The sequence below is a fragment of the Asterias amurensis genome, chromosome 12 (genome assembly GCF_032118995.1).
Source record: "Asterias amurensis chromosome 12, ASM3211899v1".
Taxonomy (NCBI): Eukaryota; Metazoa; Echinodermata; class Asteroidea; order Forcipulatida; family Asteriidae; genus Asterias; species Asterias amurensis.
Window position 1 is genome coordinate 15332929 of NC_092659.1, and position 22464 is coordinate 15355392.

The 22464-nt window shown below is 37.0% G+C and overlaps 1 protein-coding gene across 1 annotated transcript in view; it reads left to right on the forward strand.

The window, feature by feature from the left end:
• Positions 1–8785: 8785 nt before the first annotated feature.
• LOC139945148 (uncharacterized) overlaps positions 8786–22464 on the forward strand; it is a 49001-nt gene continuing 35322 nt past the window's right edge. The window contains exons 1-2 of the mRNA XM_071942427.1: positions 8786–9075; positions 20955–21005. The gene's annotated coding sequence lies outside the window, so the exon portion shown is untranslated. The remainder of the gene's footprint in view (positions 9076–20954; positions 21006–22464) is intronic.

Sequence of the window (22464 nt, forward strand, 5' to 3'; positions counted from 1 at the left end):
TCATCACTTTCATTCAGCAATTCATCAATCATTTTAAACATTCATTCACATCTTCTCAAAATCACTTGTATAGTGATTTTTACACCAGGTGAAGATGGTCTTTGGCAAATACCAAAAGTGTATCCTGCCGAAAGGGATGGCACAAGGTTATACAAAGTGGGACTTTTTGGATGAATGAGGGGTTTTTAAGATTGGCTTAAACACTGAGGACTACGAATTCCTCAAATAAGCCAATGGAAAGAAAGAAAAAGGAAACTAACAAGTTAATTTAAAAAAGAAACACTGTTACAAATGGATGATCAAGATTAAACCGACATTACAACAGTTGGAGAAGTTGGAGTTTTGGCCAACACTGAGAAATAGTGAGTTGAGCGAGAGGATGTCTTCAGCCGATGCCTTCTCAGGAAACTCTGATGGTCATCTTCAACGCATCCCGGTCCAGGATCAGCGTCCCAAGCTCAGTTGTTTCCTGTTGTGTTGCATTCTTCTAATTCAGCTGATCTACGAATGTTAGTTTCCTCCTGCCCCCGCTCCTGTTTCCATCAATGGTTTAACAGAGAACTAGGGGTCTCACAGCTAGCTCTGGATAGCTGTGGCCAGCAAGCCTCATCTTGAAAAATAAGAAATTCTGAGAAAGGCTGAGATTGGTTGATAAAATATCTCCATGACGTTCAACATGTTATGTTACATGTGAACCGTATTAAAAGTTCCCTTATGTACATTTTAAGGTAAAGTTCGCTGTGTGAATCTTAAGACATTTGCCAACATTGAGGACTAAAAATTCCTGTAAAGGAAGGCAAACAGCAATGAGGGTAAGAAATCCCAAGGAAGCCTAAGAAAGTGACAGATAAGACAAAAGGGTAAACCAATTCACCACAACTTCTATGGTTTTCAAACCAGATGTACAGTTTACTAAACATAAACAATGACGATTAAGAAAAATTATGGCCTTAACTTTAGCCTTCGAGGGCAAGACCTTACATAACATAGTAAAGATGGGTCCATATATAGGCCTTACAAGATGGGTCCATAATACCGGTAGGCCTTAATACATGGTAAAGATGGATCCATATGTCTTAAATAAATAGGTTCATACGCCTTTACAAGTTAAAATTCGGTCCATAGGTCTTAATACAAGTACAAATGGGTCCATTATAAGTCTTACAAGATAGGCCAATAGTGGGCCCTACAAATTAGTAATCTATTCAATACAGTAAAGATGGGTCCATGGGATTTAAAATGGGTCCAAAGGCCTTAATACAGGTACAGATTGGTCAAGAAGATGGGTCCTGCATGTATGCCTTAAAACAGTAAATATGGGTCCATATAGGCAAGTAAGAATGGTCCATGGGCATTATAACAAGTCGATTTTGCTGGGTCCGTTTTAAAGCCTACAATACATAGTAAAGATGGGTTCATATGCCTTGGGTCCGTATTATAGACCTTATAGTAGGCCTATAGTAAAGATGGGTCCATGCCTTACAAATTGGGTCCATATAGACCTTCACGGGTGAAGAAAGGTCCATGCCTTAACAAATGGGTCCATATTTTTTATACATGGTACATAGCACTACTAAAATGGGTCCATGTACCTTAAATGATTGGACCATTGACTTAATACAAAGTATAGATGGGTCCATATGCCTTAAAATGAGTCAATATAGTCATTAGTTCAACAAGACAAGATAGTATGTCAATAGGCCTTCAAAGATGGGTCCATGTCTTGATGGGCCCCTTGGGCCAATTCCACATAACCATCAGCCCACCAGTTCAAAATTGATCAAGATGACCAGCTGCGGAGAAGAAAGTGAGATGGCCACCAGTTGAAACAGAAGAAAATGGGATACACATGACCCACCAGAACAGAAGAAAGTGGGTGGTGGGGGAGGGGGGGGGGATGACCCACATTCTATGAGGAGAACTTAAGAGGAAAGGCCAATTACTTTCCTCAGTGCATGCTCAAACACTTGGTATTGGAAGGTAACCAATATCCCCACACTATCTAAATCACTCCATTCTTCATCCTTCCTTTAAAATTTGTTACACTAATTGATTAAGTTAACATTAATTAAACAATTAATTAAAATATGTAATTGTTGCAATTGAATGATGTTGACATGTTTTGTGTGTTTTTGTTTGACTGAGTGTCCATTGTTTGTGAATGTTGCATTGTGTTTTGTTTTGTATCAGTCACTGTTCTCTCCTTCAAGCTTATAAATTGTTTCTTGCTCTTGGCACGTCCAAGTCAGTGAGAATGTTTTTCCTGACTTCTTTATTCATTTATTGTCAATTAATCCACAGAAGCATTTTCCACTGTAATATTGTCATGCTGGCACAAATGCACTCGTAGCTAGATGATTCCCTACAGTGTTAATTCACTACAACACCTTTTGTTTATATGAAGCGGTTGACAACATGACATGTGTAGACTTTCAATACTGATGATCGAATGCTTTTTTTTCCATAGACATTTCCATAGACACATTTTTTCCATAGACATTTCCATAGACACATTTTTTCCATCAACTCATTTTATTTGCTGGCACATATCTTGATAAAGTTGGCTTTTCCTCCTATTAAGGTGATCCAATTGTAAAAATGTCTTGAGTGTGTTCAGTTCACTTAGACTTTCCATTAATTCTGACTTATCACTGTAACATTGTCAGCATACTGGCACAAATATTGACATCTCGAGGTTTTTCATCCTAAACATTTAATTAAATATTAGATTAAAAGTTGTTTGTCCGATGGAAAGCATCTTGCCTTGAATAAGTTGTAAAGAATTGTGTATTCCACTTCAATGAGTTCACCAAATTTAGCTCAATATTTCAATACATCCATTCATCTTTTAATACAATGATAAAGTACTGATATTTTTCATAAGTGAAAGGCACAACAAAAATCAAATCACTAATACTCAAATGACTATGAAAACACCTAACACATTGTTTTTAGAGTCCAAAATCAGCAGCACTAATCTTGCATGGGCAGGGGAACTCAGTTCTATTGTTAAATCCATGCGTACAGTATTGTAGATTCACAATGTTCCAAAGAATCATATTGGCAGTGATTGTTAGTGAGCAGTGCATTCAATTCTCGGATGTGGTTTCTTGGATTTCCAATTCCTGAGAAATATCTTGGAAGTCTTTAACTGCCTTGGCATGGCTGATTATGAAGACAATGTCAACTGATGAAGTACTCCTTGAAAATGTTTGAATCGAAGAGTTCCTAAGAAATGGTGCTTTGGATGGTCTGTTTATTTGTAGGTATGTATGACTGTATTGTTTTTGTTCAAGTTGTTTATTATGTTTCATGATTGTTACAAGATACTTTTTATTGTTAACCTAGATTAATTAAGTTTAAATCTTGTAAGTAATCCATCATCACATTCATCCATCAATTCATCTATCATTTTAAACATTCACTCACATCCTTTTCAAAATTCTTACAGCAATGTTTATACAAAGTGGGGATACTGATCTTTGGCAATTACCAAAAGTATATACCAAGCCAGTGATGGCAAAAGGGGATGGCATAAAAAGCTGCCTCCTTTTGAGGAAATGGTTCATGATATTTGCTGAAACACTGAGGACTAAAATTCCTCAAAATAAGCCAATGGAAGAAAAACAAGGATGCAAACTAACACTGAGATAATTTGCCAGTCAAAACTATCACCACAGTTACAAATACATGAATTGTTTAGTTATTGTTAAGGAACTGGGGTTCGGACCCACACTGACAGTTAAGAAGTTCTCAGGTGAGCCTTGTGAAGTTCTAAAAACAGGGCACAGTGTGTGGATGCTAGTACATTTGCCAACATTGAGGAGTAAGAATTCCTCAAACACACCAATGACCAAGGTAATCTACCAACGGCGCTGAGGATATGAATGCCCAGGTAACCAAATAAATTGACAGATATGAGTGAAGCTAGGCAAAAAACAATTAAAATGCCATCACAACTTCCATATTTTAAACAAGATGCACAGTAAACATTATTACACCATAACAATCCAAGAATTAAAAAAAAAACATGGACTTAACTTTTTAAGATAGTAAATATGGGTCCATAGGCCTTTATTAAAAGTACATGAGTCCTTAAGCCTTATACATAGATGGTCCATAGGTCATAAAACATAAGAATGGGTCAAATCAGTTATCTTAGGAGGTGTATTAAGGTTGTGGCCATTAATCCTGATGCAGATATGAGGATTAAGAATTCCTCAAACGAGCCAATATACATGTAGGCAGAGAGATCAGCATATACAAGACACAAGGATACCTACAACCCATCAACCATGATTTATCAGTCCTAACACAAATGGATTTTATTTCTATGACCCTACTTCAATTAACCTGATGGAAAACACAAAGTTTTTAAAAACATAGGAGGATATTAACTGTATTGACCAATAATTATGAGGATTAAGGATTCCTCGTGAGCCAATAGCAGGACGAGATCAGATACACACGATACAAAGATTCAAACCTACAACTCATCAATCAACCATAACTTCTCAGAACCCTAAAGATTAAAAACTGCAACTCATTAACCAATGATTTCTCAGAACCCTAACACAAATGAAATAAAACTATATGACATTACTAATTTGTAAACACATCTTTTTTTATGGGGAGATCACAAATTTTAACATGACAACAGCTCCATCTGTTCAGAGGAGATTATTTGTATTGACCAATTTTGAGGATTAAGAATTCCTCAGATATAAGCCAATTTTATAGACAGGAAGAGATCAGATAAATACAAAGATAAAAACTTACAACTCTTCAACAATGATTTCTCAGAACCCTAACACAAGTGAGATTATCTCTTGACCTTACTAATAATTTAAATTTCATAATTAATGATTTTAAACACACCTTTTAGGGATACACATGACAATTAGCTCTATCTATTGAAAGACTATTTGTATTGACTAATTTTGAGGACTAAGGATTCCTCAGATGAACCAATAGCAGGAAGAGATCAGATCACTTGATACAAAAATTAAAACCTACAACTCATGAACCTTGATTTCTCAAAAAAATGTGAGATTATATCTCTATGACCATAGTCCGATTTAACTGATAGAGACCACAACGATTTTAAACACCAACAGCTTAATATTAAGAGGTTGAGGATTGAGGATTCCTCAGACGAGCCAATAAGCCTATACAAGGATTAAAATCTTCAACTCATCAACAATGATGACCTTAATAATTTAAATTTAATTGTTAATGTATAGTAAACACATCTTCTAAGGAGACCACAAAGTTTAACATGACAACGGCTCCATGAAGAGAAGGGTTGGTATTGACCAATTATGAGGATTAAGAATTCCTCAGATGAGCAAGTAGCAGGAAGAGATCAGATGCAAAGATTAAAACCTACAGCTAATCAACTGAATGAATAGAACCCTAAAGATTAAATAAAACCTACAACTCATGAACCATTTCTTAAAACCTTAACACAGGTGAGCTTATATCTCTATGACATTACTAACTTTAAGACATCACCTAAAAGTTTTTAAACACGCACATGTATTATTTGTGTTGACTTGTTATGAAGATTAAGAATTCCTCAGATGAGCCAATATAAGCAGGAAGAGCTTAAACACACTTGATAATCATTTCAAGTTTAAAAGAATCCTAACACAAGACATCACCTAAAAGTTTTTAAACACGCACATGTATTATTTGTGTTGACTTATTATGAAGATTAAGAATTCCTCAGATGAGCCAATGTAAGCAGGAAGAGCTTAGACACACTTGATATTCATTTCAAGTTTAAAAGAATCCTAACACAAGTGAGATTGTACATCTCTATGACCTTCTTTCAAATTAACTGAGTAGAATATAAAGCATATTTTAAAAGCAAGACAAGTTCTCAAAAGAATAATAAAATCTACCCAGTAGAAACATGATGTTCACAAACTAAAATAAAACATTCAATTAAATTGTGTTTGTGTTATCCATACAGCAGACTTTACCTGCTATTAGTAAACACATCTTCTGTGAGACCACCAAGGGCATGACAGCAGCTCCACTATAAGTGGAGATCATTTGTATTGACCAATTTTTATGAGGATAAAGGGTTCCTCAATAAGTCCAGTAGAAATTAAGAGACAAGACAGAGTAACAAAATACTTCAGTGAGTGTTACCACAACACATTCACTTGTCATTATCATAAGGGACTGGCATACAGCCAATACACAGGATAGCCTCATCATGCCAACAGAAACAACCAACATAATAATTAGAATCTTTCCACACAAGTGTACATCTCTCAGGTGTTTAAACTCATGCATACTTCCATTCACTCAAACAGTTTCACTTCATCCATCAGGTCTATCATTCCTGTGAAACAAAACTGTAAAAAATACACTAGGCCTAAATAATTATTGTGTATTAATTGTTTCAAAACATTAAGATATTGAAGGTATTTTACAATTAATTTCAAACCTATTTATTTTGTTTAAAATTTGTTGAGCAGTTTTATAATGTCTGTTGATTGTTTTGGTTCTGCAATGTTGGATGTTCTGTACTTGTTGTTGATGTTTGTTTTGGATGTTTGCACCATTTCATTCTCCATTGAGTTGACCATTTCAAACTGTAAAGTTTCTGTTTTTCATTTTATTTCATTTATTAGTTTAATTCAGTTATGTTCAGTTCAGTTTAATTCCACTCAATCAGTGGAATGTTGAGGAGAATTAGAGGAGGAACAACAAGCAGGTGGAATATTTCTTAGTGTCCTCTTTTCAGTCTTTAAAATCCTCCTGCCTCTTGAAGGTTGAATGATGTACTTTTCCATATTATCGCTCATGTTGTTGAAGAGATGCATTCACACATTCTTGGGTCATGACCTCTAGCTACTCGGTGTCAATGAGGCAGGTGTTTCGCACAATAGTTCAAGTTATACAATTATCCATTGAAGTGGGCATCCACGGGTCTGTTTTTAAATTGGATTAACTTAGGCTATTTACATGTCTAGACCACTAATGCTTGCTATCATAACACAGACACAGATTGAATTGTTTAAAAATGCACAGTTTGGTGAAATATGTTGAAGGGACCCAAACCGCAAAGGCGGGGCCAGGAAACGGTTTGTGCCCAGTCACCACAGCACAAGCTAAACAAAATTCTCAGTAGTGATGTTCCCTTTGCATTTTTACTAATACTAGGCATACATACCCTATCCCAAATTCATTCTCTTGGGCATTTTGTAGTCACTCGCAGTTTACAACGCTTTGGAAACTCGCCGAAATAATTATCCGCTGTGTTTATTATGGGCCTGTGTACGCACGGTGAGCTTGGTCCCGTTAGGAGATGACTGCTTTCTTTCAGTGGGAAATTTCCCAGAAACATTGTCCTCCGCTGGGATGAAAAAGACACCAGCTCCATCAGCAAACTATTCCCGGTCATTGTATAAGAATTTTAAAAAAAGACAAATAACCTGAGAGAAGGAAATTCATGTGAACAAATTCTCACAGAATTTTCACTGATTCAGTTCTGCATTAAAATTTCACTGCTATTAAAAAAAGCGCAAAGTCACTTTTGCATTTTTTCTTCCAGGAGGCGGTTCACTAGATTTATATCCTTCCGCAGTCACTGAAAATGTCTTCAAATTTCACCTTTTATCCAATAAAACTTATATAATGCTTGTAAAATGTTCTGAATATGGCTTAAGGATCAGGATATATTTAATGACTGTTTGAATTGTTACTTCGAAATAAAATTAAAAAAAAACAAAAAAAACTACTTACTTTTGTGCGAAGGTATACAGACCCCTTTACAACCCACGAGGAAAGTGGTCAATGTCGTCTGTTAAAATTTTAGGGAAGCCGTTTAAGGGCTTGTCATTGGTCAACAGTTGTTACAAACCTTCTCCTGATTGGCCACTTCAGAATGCGTTATGCAAATATCCTCGTCGTCACATGCTGAAACTATGGCTGGTTAACTGGTTTCCTGCTATTTTAAAAATTAGCTACTAAGTTGGTAATAGTATTAGTAGCTATTGTAGTTTGGTAAGAACCCGTGATGTGTACCAATGACTGTGATATCCCAGCCTACTGTGCGCTTTCGCTTGTTTGCTTTGTGTTGAAGTTTTCTGGGGTGTTTTCACGGTTATGATTTTGGATAGGCCATATTTTTTATAGGCAAACTGGCCGCCCAATAATAGTATAAGACTATAGCGGCTTTACTATTAAATTAGGGTGTGGCAGTTGCTAAAAGAGTAGGCCCCCGGGCAAAACTTTGTGGAAAAAAAATAATTATTCGATCGGTTAAGCATGATCGTTCGAATAATAATTTTTCACAAAGTTTTGTAGGAAATAACCTTGTATTTCAAAGTGTCAGCTATTGTAAGGAGCTTGTCGTTGCAGTGGCAGGAGATTCTGTCCCACGGATATTTTGTTTGACCCCGATTAAAGAAAAAAGTGGCAACCGCATGGTATTCTAATGAGCAGAACCCCGACCCCACCCCCCCCCCCCCCCAACAGTCCCGCAACACCATGCCATCCCATTGCAGATAGTGGCAGCTGAGACTGACTTACTCACCGTTACGTTTACATTTACGTTTACATTAAAATGTACACGGGACGAGACATTATGACTATATGAGGATAATGGGTGCATGCTTGAACGAAAACACCGCTTTTGATAACATTCGATCTCAGAAAAAAAGTTTGTTGTTTTCATTTCCGTGTTTTGAAAAAAGTTTCATATCACCACTGGGTGGCGCTATTTAGTGTTGATAAAAGTGACCGTGATGGCATGGTGTTTGTGCAATTGTGCAGCCATCGGTTATGCACACAAGGTATTCACGGTTCGGCTATTTGCGTTGTTAAGAACGCGCTGTGGATAGGGGGGACAAATGAGCAGTGCAAGTCCGTTGATCAATTTTTTATTAGAAATCTCAGAAGTTCAGTGATTGCTGTCTCGTGGATGGCTGACAGTCGGGAGTGAAGACAGCTCAAGCTTGCTTGCCTTGTAGGTGGAGGTGATCAGGACAGAGGTGATCAGGGTGGTCATGATCGAAAGTTACTGCACTTGACTTTTGCTGATATAATGGAAAAGTGGTAAGTAAGTTTGTTATTGTATTGGTCAATCACCAGGACAGGGTCACATTGAAGAACGAAGGTTGTAATGTATACTACAAAAGGTAGGCACTTGAACTGTTGTGGTCTAGCAGTGTCACTGTTCCACTTGTTTTATTCAGCATGAAAACGGGCAATGGCCTGATTCTAACCCCGACGACTGTGTCTTGTGCATGGGAATGGTACACGACTAGTCTAGTCCCGTATTCCTCTTTATGACATTATTATGACATAATCGGTCATGACCGATTATAATGTCGAATTTCGATAAACATAATAAAAGGAATACATGCAGCGCCCCAGTTACTGGGTCTAGTGTAGGACTAGCTAGTAGTACACGACCATTTACCATTCCCAACATTTAATGCAATGACCGTGCTTAGCCACATTGCATTTAATTTTAAATGTCAGTTCCCCCATCTGCCCATCAAAGCGATCATTATGGTGCCCATGTTTTGTATATTTTGTTCCCTAATAATAATGTTATTAGAAAGACAACGCCATTTTCAATGATTGCAATGTAAGTAGGCCTGCTGTACTGGGGGCTGACTCCTTATTTCGAAATTTGTCATTCTCGGTTGTACTACTGACTGTAAAATAGTGTGACCGATAATGAAGAAAAAGGAGTACAGTGCCCCAGTAACTGGGTCTGCTTAGTCAAATAGTAGAATGTTTGTATGGCAGCCAGGTGTTTCGAGCAATGTGATGCAATGGACATGGTTTGTGAAAAGAATGTTAACTGGGGGTACTTTAAAAAACTGCGGTGCTGTAGTGTTAACAAAAACTTGTTGTTGACTTCAGTGGTCGTACATTAAATACACGTGTAGGCTACATGTAGCACGACCACAGATCAACATATGTTTAAAGGAGTACAAAGCCCACATTCAAAATACTACATGGTACGACCCAAGGTCCCTAGGACTGCACTACTCCTGCTGTACCGTAAACAAGACAGTAATGGCTTTACCCATACATATCGATCGTGTGTAGCACTGTATACCCAAAACTTTCCCAAGTTCTGTGAGGAAACTAACAGGCAGACTTACTCTGTGTATAAAACCAAAATGAATATCCGCGATGTAAATTTAACATTTCCTATTAAATTATTGCAGTACCCGCTGCCAAAATATAGGATTCAAACTGCCTACTTGCTAAGCAAGTATTGACACTGCTCTAGAATTGCAAAGGTTTGGAGACTTGTGGGTTGCATCTTTCTATGCCTACTGTGATTTGTTTTCTTTCACAGAACTTGGGAGGTGTACAGGTAAAACAAATATATTCTATCCCTAATGCAAATTGAACAAAAAGGCACGGGACACCTTTGGTAATTGTCAAAGAACAGTCTTCTCATTCATGATGTTTCTCAACAATACACAAAAAATAACGATGTGAAAATTTTAACTCAATTTGTCGTCAAAGTTGCGAGAATATTGGAAGAAAAAAACACCCTTAAAGATGTTTGAATTCGAGACCTTAACCGTGGTCTCGAACTCAATTCAAATATTTTTGTGAGAAATCACTTCTTTCTCAAAAACTCTGTACTTCAGAGGGAGCTGTTTTTCCCAATGTTATACTATCAACAGCTCTCCATTGCTTGTTACCAAGAAAGTTTTTATGCTAACGATTACTTTCAGTAATACCAATAATTATTGTCCAGTGCCGCTAAACATTAATTTTTGTGTAGATGAGCATCAGAAAAAGGGCCAATCCCACTTGATCTCACCTCAATCAGCCGTGCAGTACAAAGAAATCTGCATTTTTAATTACATGTTGTGTATATTGTCTGCAAACCCTTATAAAGTGATAATTTTGTCTTAAAATTCATCACTGCAATTACCTATCTTTCTGAAAGTTTGCATACTCAGCCAGCGCATTGAGTACCTTGTTTGGTCTATACGTGCACTGTATTTATAGACTTTGATATTATTATTATTATTAGTTGTTTTTGTAAGTCAAAAGACCGAGAAATATGACCTTGGCTTTTACTACGTAGGTGTCAATGCAGTTTGAAAGTAATAAAGTCTTTGTCATACTCAACTGTGGGCTGTCAAATAATTGGGCCATTCGTTAGTGATTGGATTTATAATAACAGCCCCACCACACATCATTTCACACAAAAACGAAGTCCTTTCAAATTACCCAATTAAATTTATGTCTCTTCATTGATAAATTATATGAGATAAGATTGAACTCAGCAAATTTGTTTTTATGTTTTATCTGATCAGAGTTTCAAGAATTTGTTTTACATGAAATGTTGAGAGATGTGGTTCATACTACCGGTACATGTAGTATGTACCTTCTGCAAAATTCTTTGCAATAAGAAAAATCCTTTATTTAAAGTACATAATAAGCTTGGGCGAACCACGATATTATCGAATAGCGCGATACTAATTTGGAAATGAATTTCATATCGGATCGATTTGGTTTTAATCGAAATATCGATATATCGCAATATCGATTAAGTATCGCGATATCGATTAAGTATCGCAATGTATTTCCTAGCCGAGACATCTTGCACCCCATAGGTTTGGAGTAAAACCAGAAGAATAAGTCATTAGAACACTTCTCTTATAAATGTCTCTTCTACAACTTTCACTGGGAGTTTGAAGACTATCGATGTCAAACTTAATAAATCCTGATTATATCGAATATCGTGATACATTGCAAACGATTGTGAATACAATAAATCGATATCGCCCAAGCTTATTGCATAAATATTAATATTAGTTCAGCATGCCTTATTATGATCAGGCCCAATTTCATAGTCCCACTTAAAGCCATTGGACCCTTTCGGTAAACAGTGTTGTCCAAGGCCCACACTTTGTGTACCACAACTTCTATATCAAATAACAAACCTGTGAAAATTTAGGCTCAATCGGTCATCGGAGTCGGGAGAAAACAACGGAAAAACCCACCCTTCGCCGTGTCATGACATGTGTTTAAAATAAATCTGTAATTCTCGTTAACGAGAATTTATATTGTTTTGCTGTTTTCTCAAAAAGTAAAGCATTTCATGGAATAATAGTTCAAGAGAAGTCTTTCACCATTGCCTTCTGTAAACCCTGTAAGTTATTTGTAAATCTGTGAACTTTTATTTTTTTTTTTCTGAACCGAAAGGGTCCAATGGCTTTAAAAAGCAGACAATAGTGCACCTATGGTGACATGACATTTTGGCTGGTTACCCTACTTTGGCAAACAAAATTGTTTTATGCATGGCTACTTCTTGTGTTTATGAAAAGAAAGCTCACTGTTGTATGAAACTGGGCCCCAGCCTTGTGATTAAAGTTTTTTTTTTTTTTTTTTTCTCTTCTTTTATAAAGTACACCAGACTAGTCAAATATGAGGTTTATTTGCCCCAGGAAGTTTTAGTTAGAATTTTTTTAATAAGTGCTAGATCATGAATTAATCTTTCTGATAAAAAATGGTAGCAATCACAACAAGTTATTTGCAAAAAGTTTTGCCGAAGTACGCTGATTTGTTACAAGGTTCTCGAAACGTTTTCTACTATAGTGTTATAAATGAAGCATTGTGGACCAACATTTTTGCAAATAGTTTGGCCGAAGCATGATTTGAAACAAGGTTCTTAAAATGTTTTCTACTATAGTGTTATAAATGAGGCATTGTGGACCAACATTTTTGCAAATAGTTTGGCCGAAGCATGATTTGAAACAAGGTCCTTGGAATGTTTTCTACTTTAGTGTTATAAATGAAGCATTGTGGACCAACATTTTTGCAAATAGTTTGGCCGAAGCATGATTTGAAACAAGGTTCTTGGATTGTTTTCTACTTTAGTGTCAGTTTCTGGGTTTTAACTCTTTCAGTGTCTGCTTTTTGGTTGCGTTTTTAACCTAAAATGCCCAGCTTTGTGAGGTTTGTCAAAATTTTATGTAAAACAAAATTAAAATAAGTCTCTCTCATTAAACAAAATGTGTCAATTGCTGTTTTGTGTTGCCTTGATACTACATCTTAAAGTCAATCACAGAAGCAACGAAGGCCATTGCCTCCTTGTATGGAGATTGCTATTTTTGTACAAATTAATAACGACCAACAATGTGTGAGTATCGTCACATAATTTTGTGCAGATCGGTCCGATATTCCAGCTTGTGTGCCTAGATACCACCAGTGCAAATAAAAGACTCCGCATGTCAAGGCTTTACGGTTTCTCTGGCGATATTTCACCATGCTGGTTAGGCCAAATAAAAATTAAAACATGTTATGCGTCCCCTTTCGACGAAAAAAAAAATCATTTTGAAAAATAGCCCAGCCGTTTTGTGTTACAAAAATTTGTTAGGCAACCATTAAAAAACAAGAAGTAAAAAAAGCCCATCCTCCTTCCTTTTTCTAAAAAGGAGGACGCTAAACATGTTTTTGTTTTATTTGGCCTTACTCCTATTGCTGTTGATGCAGGCAATTGAACGGAATGAAAAATAATCAAACTCTTGAGGTGTATTTGATCATTCAAGGATACCTAGCCCAACTGTGATGTGTATGTTTTTGAATTTAGTACTGTGTGCTGTTCCTATGGAAACCAGTGGCTTTGATGCACATAAGATTGTAATTGGACAAATAGATATTATCATGATGTTGACATTTGTATAAATGTTTGAACTTTGAAACAAGGAATTCGGAGTGTTACTTAGAAATCTGAGTTCTAGTCGTTCTGAAAAGTATCGTTTAAAGTCACCTGGAAATATATATTTTTTTCTTTCAAACTGAAGAGTATGCTTACGAACAATAAAACAATTGATTTAGTAATTGTTTGTCACGATTTATAAGTTTAAAAAATATATAAAGTTGTTTGGGGGCTGACTCCGCCTACCCCTTTTGTGACGTCAATCGAGGCAGACTTTGCCTGCAATACGTATAGTAAACATAGTGCAAAGTACATGTACGTCCAAGTCGTGAGTTGGTACATTTCAAACAGTGTTTTTCTGCATTCAGCAGCAATACACCTGGTCGGCATTGCCGGAAAAAAACAAAAACGTCTTTTTGATTCGTACAAACTCACGACTTGGTCCGTACATGTACTTTGCAATTGTGTTTACTCTAGGCATTACAGGCAAAGTCTGCCTCGATTGACGTCACGAACAGCGCCCTCTTGGGTCGGGGTCTACTCTTAAATTTGTAAATAACATAAGAACTGATTTTTTAAAACCGTAGTTAGGCCTAACTGTTTATTCACATTCCACTCATCAAAACACATATAATTATTAGTGACAAAAGCTTTATTTTGAAAAAATACCATTTCCAGGTGACTTTAATATTACATTCACGCTAATAAACAATGACTAAAACACGTGAAAGTTACGTGTTTTTAAAGGCACTGAACACTTTTGATAATTACTCAAAATAACCACTCATTACTTGGTAACGAGAGCTGATGGAGAGGTGATATTGATTAAAACATTGTGAGAAACGGCTTCCATCGGAAGTAACTTATTTTTTGAGAAAGAGGTAAGTTCTCACTCAAATAATTAAAGACTTCAGGCCTGAAGCCTTTTGTATGCATCTGAAAGCCCACAAAGTCAAGTGCAACAATGTTTTTTTCTCTTGTGACTTCGATGACCAATTGAGTCAAAATGTTCACAGATTTGTTTGTGTATGCATTCATGTTGGGATACACAAAGTGAGAACACTGGTCTTTGACAAATTACCAAAGGTGACTTCTTTTCAACCCCCCCCCCCCCCCCATAATTTATCCCCCAGTGATCATGATGCATTGTACTGTCAAGAACTAATGACTTGGCTAATAACAACAACAACATTTAGGAGTACCCAGTAAATCATGTTGAATTTGTATCCAGGATAAAGAATATTAGTTTGGTTTTACCCACACTGTAGTGTGTAAGCTCTGTGTAGTACTTTCCTGAGTTCTGCTCTAGAATTGCAAAGGTCGTGGGTTCGAATATCTGTAAAATGCCTGTGATAACAACAACAACATTTAGGAGTAACCAGTAAATCATGTTGAATTTGTATCCAGGATAAAGAATATAATTAGTTTGGTTTTACCCACACTGATGTGTGTTAGCTCTGTGTAGTACTTTCCTGAGTTCTGCTCTAGAATTGCAAAGGTCGTGGGTTCGAATATCTGTAAAATGCCTGTGATAACAACAACAACATTTAGGAGTAACCAGTAAATCATGTTGAATTTGTATCCAGGATAAAGAATATAATTAGTTTGGTTTTACCCACACTGATGTGTGTTAGCTCTGTGTAGTACTTTCCTGAGTTCTGCTCTAGAATTGCAAAGGTCGTGGGTTTGAATATCTGTAAAATCCCTGTGATTTTTGTTCACAATTAACCCAAATATTTTTCTACTGGATTGAACTTGATGATTGTGTAGGCTTTCAGGATGGCAGAATCCCCATCGGTGAATTTTTCAAAATGGAAACTTATGTTAAAGTTTTTAGACCTTGCTTTCAACTCAGGCAAAAAACCCTGTTATTTGGTGTTTTATCCTCACTCTGAAAACTCCTGGTTCAGGATTGACCCGGATTCACGGTACCAGTGGCCATGACTCAATTCTGGTCAAGCTGACCCCAAAACTGGTCAGCAAGTGGGATTTTAACAAGCGTCTTTCTGACCCTTTTCTCTGTAATTTCTTGATAGATGACTGTCAATTGTCTTTGGAAAAAACCAACACCCCTTGGCAAAAATGAGTTCTTGCGGGCCTTACCTGTCCACTTTGAAACCTTTAAAAACAATTTTGATCCTGGCTGTTGCTCGGCCCAACTGGGGCCAATTTCAGAAGCAAAGAATCATCGCTTTTGGGAGGCAGAGAATTCCACGCTTACCTCAAGCGTATTTCTCGGGTTAGTAGGGAATGTTTGCCTGTGCATGTGCACACTCCACGTTACAACATGTACATTGTAGGCATTTTTCGCTTGCACAGCAAGCACAGAAATTTAGCACTTAACTGTACAGTAAGCAGGTAAGAGGGAATGGTGACAGATTGTCCCTGAGGTTATTGGCTACTAATTAATTTTTGCTTTTCCAGGAGTTCTCGGTTTCACAATAGAAATAAATGAAATGAAATGAAGCGAATCGTCCCATTAATTTTTGTCGGGAAGAATAACGAACGGCTAATCCGGCTATTAATTTGATTAGTACAAAAGTATAGGGGTGTGGCTACATGCAGTGAAGTGAATAACGACAAATTAAAAGGATTAACTCGGATAAAACAACCCCATACCACTCAGGCTTTGGTGGTATTGGAAACACAGAGGCGGCACTGGAACAGCTTCTACACAACTCCAAACATAAATTACTTGTAGACAATCGACTCACAGCCTGTAATGTTCAAAAATACATTTTTGGGGAATACTGAGATAGCACAGCGATTGCCAGCAAAGACTCCAGACAACTGAAGGACTTAAACTCACTGCAAACTGTTTGAATAATTTTGACATTTAAGTCTACTTGGAGAAACAGAACAAATCATAAAAAATAAATTCTCGAGCACCCTTTAAGCTCACGAGGCGAATTTGAAAATAAACAGGGAGTTCAGGGAAAATTTGCATTTAAACTACAGCCGTAACAATTTAACGTGACGCGAGTATACTGTTAAGACATCTAGAAAAGGCTTTCCTCACATCAACATTAGTTCTGCAGTCAAACAACGCACAGTGATGCATCTCTTTACTGCGATTTTCTGCATGTTACTGGGAAAAGTCAGTCCTTTTAAAAGTCGTGGCGTCTGCTCCGCAGGATGGCAAATATGGGAAATGTCTTGCTACAAGAGCTTAAATCCCCTTTAAAGACCAACTGGCAACATAGTGTTAGCCAGAGGGGTGTCTGGGTGTCTTTTGGACACCCTGTTTTTAATTTGGACACCCTGTTTCATCTGTCATTTACATGTAAACTTATTGTAAGTGAACATTTTGGACACCCAGTTTTAAAATTTCCAGCAAATTTGGACACCCTTTTACCAAATTCTGGCTAAAACCTTGACTGGCAAGGTGCTTTGGAAAGCTGCCATGACCTTGGGGCAAACCTATTGACACCTCACTCAACAGAAGAATTTGATTTCATATGGAGTACTGTTTGGGCATCGACGTCTTATGGGGTGTGGATTGGCTGTATGGACGAAGACTGTAACCAGTTGTTGGAATGTAATAAGGCTGAATATAGTTATCTCGATGAAATATGCCCCGTCATATCTAATGAGTATCCTTTGTGGAACAGCTCAAACTGCAATGAGGCAAAATATGTGATGTGTGAAAGCCCGGCGCAAATTATGACCCAGACGGCGACTTGCTCTATCGTCGCTACCGATCGTTGTCTGCTCGACCACACCTTCAAGACTCTCACCGTACGGGGAAGATTGCAGTGCTGTCTGGCTTGCCACAAGGACCAGCGTTGCCGCTCATTCAACTTGAGTGGAAACCCATGTGAGCTGATCAATAGCACCGATGATGAGGATCTGTTGAGTGCAGCTATGAGCTGCAACCACTACAGTTTGAAATGAACACCAACTGCCGAACTGTTGCTAATGTTGGCGGGACAACACTTAAGTTTTTGAAACTGACACATGTATTAACTAATGTTTCTGAATTCAGAAAGGAAAGAGCTGTTGGACGGTTTTCATGGCTATGGCCTTTGATTACAAGGTTTAGATATTGATACTTTTTACATTTACGCTATTTTTTTCTCTTTAAAGATCATTGGATCAATGTTGTGAAAATTTTCTATTCAGCACAATATTAATCAATTTTGTTTTAATAGTTATGTAATTATTATTGCTAAATTTCAATGAATCGACCTGTAGGCCTATTTTTGTTGGGAAAAATGGTGCACCCTCAGTGTTCATTGGAGTTATGCAAACTACTGGATGTACATATTCTCAAAATATAAAAATGTTCGCACGACTGCACGAATGAAAAACATTCATTATTTGTTTGATATAACTGTTTTATTGATTGATTGATAACGTCCCAGTAGATCTTTGTAATTTTGATTTGATACAAATTTCAAAACAAACAAAGCGTACGATACTTTGTGACATTACACCCATTCCCTTTTCCCCAGCTTAATTGGAGCTAACAGTGCAGACTAAGTGTTTTGTATTGGCCAGTACTGCGTATTTTGAGTCACACGGGCGCTGTCAAGTAGTATGCGCCTTGCCATAGAACAAATCGTATTGAGCAAAAAATTCACAGTGAATGGAACGAAAAAATCATAGTGAATGACGTAGCGTGCAATGGTACTTTAATTTGCTATCATTCATGGGATGGACAATCCTCAAATAAAATGGCAAGGATCTGCTTGGGTGGTATGAATTAAATAATAGTGGATAACCAATCCTTTGACCTTCATTTATATTAGTTGGATGTGCTTGTATTATGTGTATGATGTATTCTGAGAATTAAATACTTGTAAACACCATGAAATTTGTTTAACCCTGTAGTCCCTGCACCGCCCGAGTTTGCTGAAAACTATTATTTCAAGATTCTTGCAGTTAATTACTGGAATCGTAGTTCAAATTTTAAAAGATAGCCACAGCTTAAATTTTATGCACAATTTGAACCTTGATATTTGTATAAAAATATTTGTTTGTAAGGATAAAACGGACACAATAGCTTTTCAAGGCTTTTATCTGACTCAATTATTCTACTGATTAAATGCGGAGGCGTTAGTTTTCGACAATATTATCATGAATGATGAATACATACAGTTTCCTTTGTGTTTATTAATGAGCGTTTTGTTGGGGTAAGAGCTAAATAATTTCATCATCATAAGCTTCATTAGCTTTTTTCTACAAACACAAGCTAGCAAGGTGTCCTCCTACCACATACAGTATGTCGATAGGCGGCTGGGCGGTCCAGTGGCTAAATGGTTAAGTATTATTTAAGGTGTTAATGACACTGACTGACGGGTGTTCGTCCTTTAATGAAATAAGGTTCTTATCATTTTTCTGAACCCCCCCCCCCCCCAGGATGATCAACTGTTGTAGTTTTTACTTGGCCTATAACGATTTGTGCACTAAACAATTGGGTCCTATTTTTGCTGGACAGTTTTAATTGCTAAGTAAGCATTTTAAAGGCAGTGGACACTATTGGTAATTGTCAAAGACTAGCCTTCACAGTTGGTGTATCTCAACATATGCATAAAATAACAAACCTGTGAAAATTTGAGCTCAATCGGTCATCGAACTTGCGAGATAATAATGAAAGAAAAAGACACCCTTGTCACACAAACTTGTCTGTGTTTAGATGGTTGATTTCAAGACCTCAAGTTCTAAACCTTCTAAATCAAATTTGTGGAAAATTACTTCTTTCTCGAAAACTACATTGCTTCAGAGGGAGCCGTTTCTCACAATGTTTTATACCATCAACCTCTCCCCATTACTCGTTAGCAAGTAAGGTTTATGCTAGTAAATATTTTGAGTGTTTACCAATAGTGTCCACTGCCTTTAAGAAACCCAGGTTGAACCAATGTGTACAACTGAAACAATAATAATAAAACTATAGGCCTAAGGCGCTGTACAAAGACCAGAGCGTCTACCAAAGGGAGGTAAACAAATGGGAAAAACCCCACAAAAACAATCTCAAATAATAAACCACAAGGGAAACTGACTGGGTAAATTTGAAATGATTTAGGTTTGAAGACAGCAAAGTTGAGTAGAGCGAGACTTGAACCATTGACCTTTGGTTAAACGTGCCAGGGCTCTGCTGGGGAGACAGCCAACATATTTTATTATTATTGGTTATTGGTTAAAACACATTCAAGCATCGCAGCTACAATCTGAATTGAGTTTAAAATACAGAGACTCATAAAAAATCGAAATATTTAAAAATTACAAAAAAACATTAAGAATTACAATTTGTTTTTATACATTAAAGGGCAAACTGGCTAGTGCCAGTAAAAAATTAGATACAACAAAAAATTGCACAGCAAGTCACATTATTGTAGGGATACATAGCTTAGTTGGTAGAGTGCCACTCCAGCTTGTTAAACTGAAGATTCTTTGTTCAAATCCGGTTCTAGTCAACTTGTCTTTGTCCTAAAAAAAAAAAATCTAACGACTGTGGATTTAAGGCGTGCATGTTAAATTGTTCTGGTTTTGTTAGAGCAATTCTTGGCCGGTTAACATTTTGAGCAATAAGCCCTTTGGTCTTGTATTTTTTTTTTCACCCAAATTTGAGCCCTGCTGATCATGTGGTGGGTTTTTCCCAGCGTTGTTCTCCGAAGCTTCAGACTAATCAAGTAGAGTGCTTCACTCCAACCTGGGCCGGGGAAAAAATGCTTTGCACTAAAAACAACACTTGTATCTTTCCTCTGCAATAGTGCAAACAGACCATTGATTAATTATTTACAAAATAATGTGTTCAGTGACACATTGGAGGAGATACACAGTCTAAAGTCAACAACGGCACGAACAAAGGGATGCCAAGCCAGCTATAGGCCCCCAATTTTTTTCTATTACATGGATCTATTGTATGGTGCATGTTGAACACTATAATGATAGCCAGTTCGTGTGAGAATCCTAGCAACTAAGTCATCAAACAAAAATTATACGACATTAGTAACGTTATTTAACTGTGAATAACAGGTACATTTACACATTTGAAATTTTTTTATTTCAAAATGATCAGGCCCAAATTTTATATAGCCTGTAAGCACAATAACTTGCTAAGCGCAGAAAAAATATTGTTGAGCAGAAACTGGATACCAGCCAAGAGTCTGTAAAGTTTACATTGCTGTGACTGGTGCCCCACCCATTTTTTGTCTTGGTGTAGAAATTTGCTTAGCAGTATTTGCTGCTTGATAGCTTTATGAAATTTCATTTGAGGAGTCGTGATTTCCTGAGTATAGTGGTACTTTTCACTAAGCACACAAAATGTCCATGTTTGTCTTTGCAGATTGGCACACCGTCACACTTTGAACTAGAGCTTCTAACTACATGTGTGTAGGTAAGTTTACTGAGAACGATTTCCAACAGTTTTCACTCATTTCATTTCATTTATTCCGGTTGTGAAAAACAATGCCTCTGGTTGTGAAAAACAATGCCTCTCAGAAAAGAGACTTAATAATCGTTGTACTGGTACATGTAGCCAAGACCCCAATTGGCAGAAATCAAGGAAAGAAGCATTAATTTTTAGATGTGGTAGAAAAACCCACGAGAATTATTCTAGGGAAAGATCCAAGCAGTCAGGTAGGGAATGAAAACCCAACCTAGCGACCGGTGTGACTTCGAACCAGGGTCATAGAGATGGAAGACGAGGAAAGATGCCACTATGCCAACCCTGCCACCAAAGGTGTGGTAGGAAAACCTATAGGGAAAACCCATACTGTCAGGAAGGGACTAAAATCCAATCCAAATAGTGCCCTGAAGGGATTTGAACCGGGGTCCTAGAGCTGGAAGGCGAAGAAAAATACTAATGCCAACCAGACCACTCTGCTCAGCCCATGAGTTTTTTCTATCTAGACAGCTGCGCCCAATTTTTCATGGCACTCTGTACTGCAGAATTTTATGCACGATTCTGTGTACGGTAGCTGCAGAATTTCGCAGTAGCCAGTACAACAAAATTGGGCCTTCCCTGTCTGTAAGCAGCAATTTCCGGATTGACTCTTTTTGAGCTTGTAATCCTTTTTAATAATTATTAAGCAAATATTTGCTTCCTGAAATCTCCCTCGTTTTAATTGCTTTTTGGTTGACTAATAATAATCGCAAGGCAAAGTGAAGTAAATATTATTTTTTAATGAAGAGGCAATTTCCTGACCAGGCTGGATGCCTGAGCAGCGGCACTTCGCTGCACTCAGTTAATAGTTAATTATTAATAGTTTAGCCAGGGATTGGGTTTGGAGGGAAAGTCCACAAGACCAAAGGGTTTGTTGCTCAAAATGTAAACTGGTCATGAATTGTTATTACAAGACCAGAGCATAGTATGCATACTGTACTGTTTTTATTTGAACAAGCACTATGACAAAAGGTATAAATAATAACAATGCAAACTTATAAAGTGCACAAATCCATAAAAATGCTCATGGCGCTAAAATACAAACACTAACATTAACATAGTAAACAATAACAAACATTAAAACGTAAGCTTAAGTTGAGACAAATCTAGAACATGTGGTATTGAATACAATTAATACAAATGCAATATTTAAGAAAAACATCAAAAAAGGTAACAAAAAATAACAAATATTAAACCATTGACTCAAATGCCTGTTTGAAAAGATGTGTTTTAAGTTGTTTTTTTAAATTCGGTCAAAGAAATGGATGATTTAACTAGTGCAGGCAATTTGTTCCATAGACGTGGGGCAGCATGTGAGAAAGATCGGTCTCCCTATAAGAGAAGATGTACATGTATCTCCTTTGTCTTCATGGGTAAACATACTTTATTAGGCCCTACTCAATAGAATTCA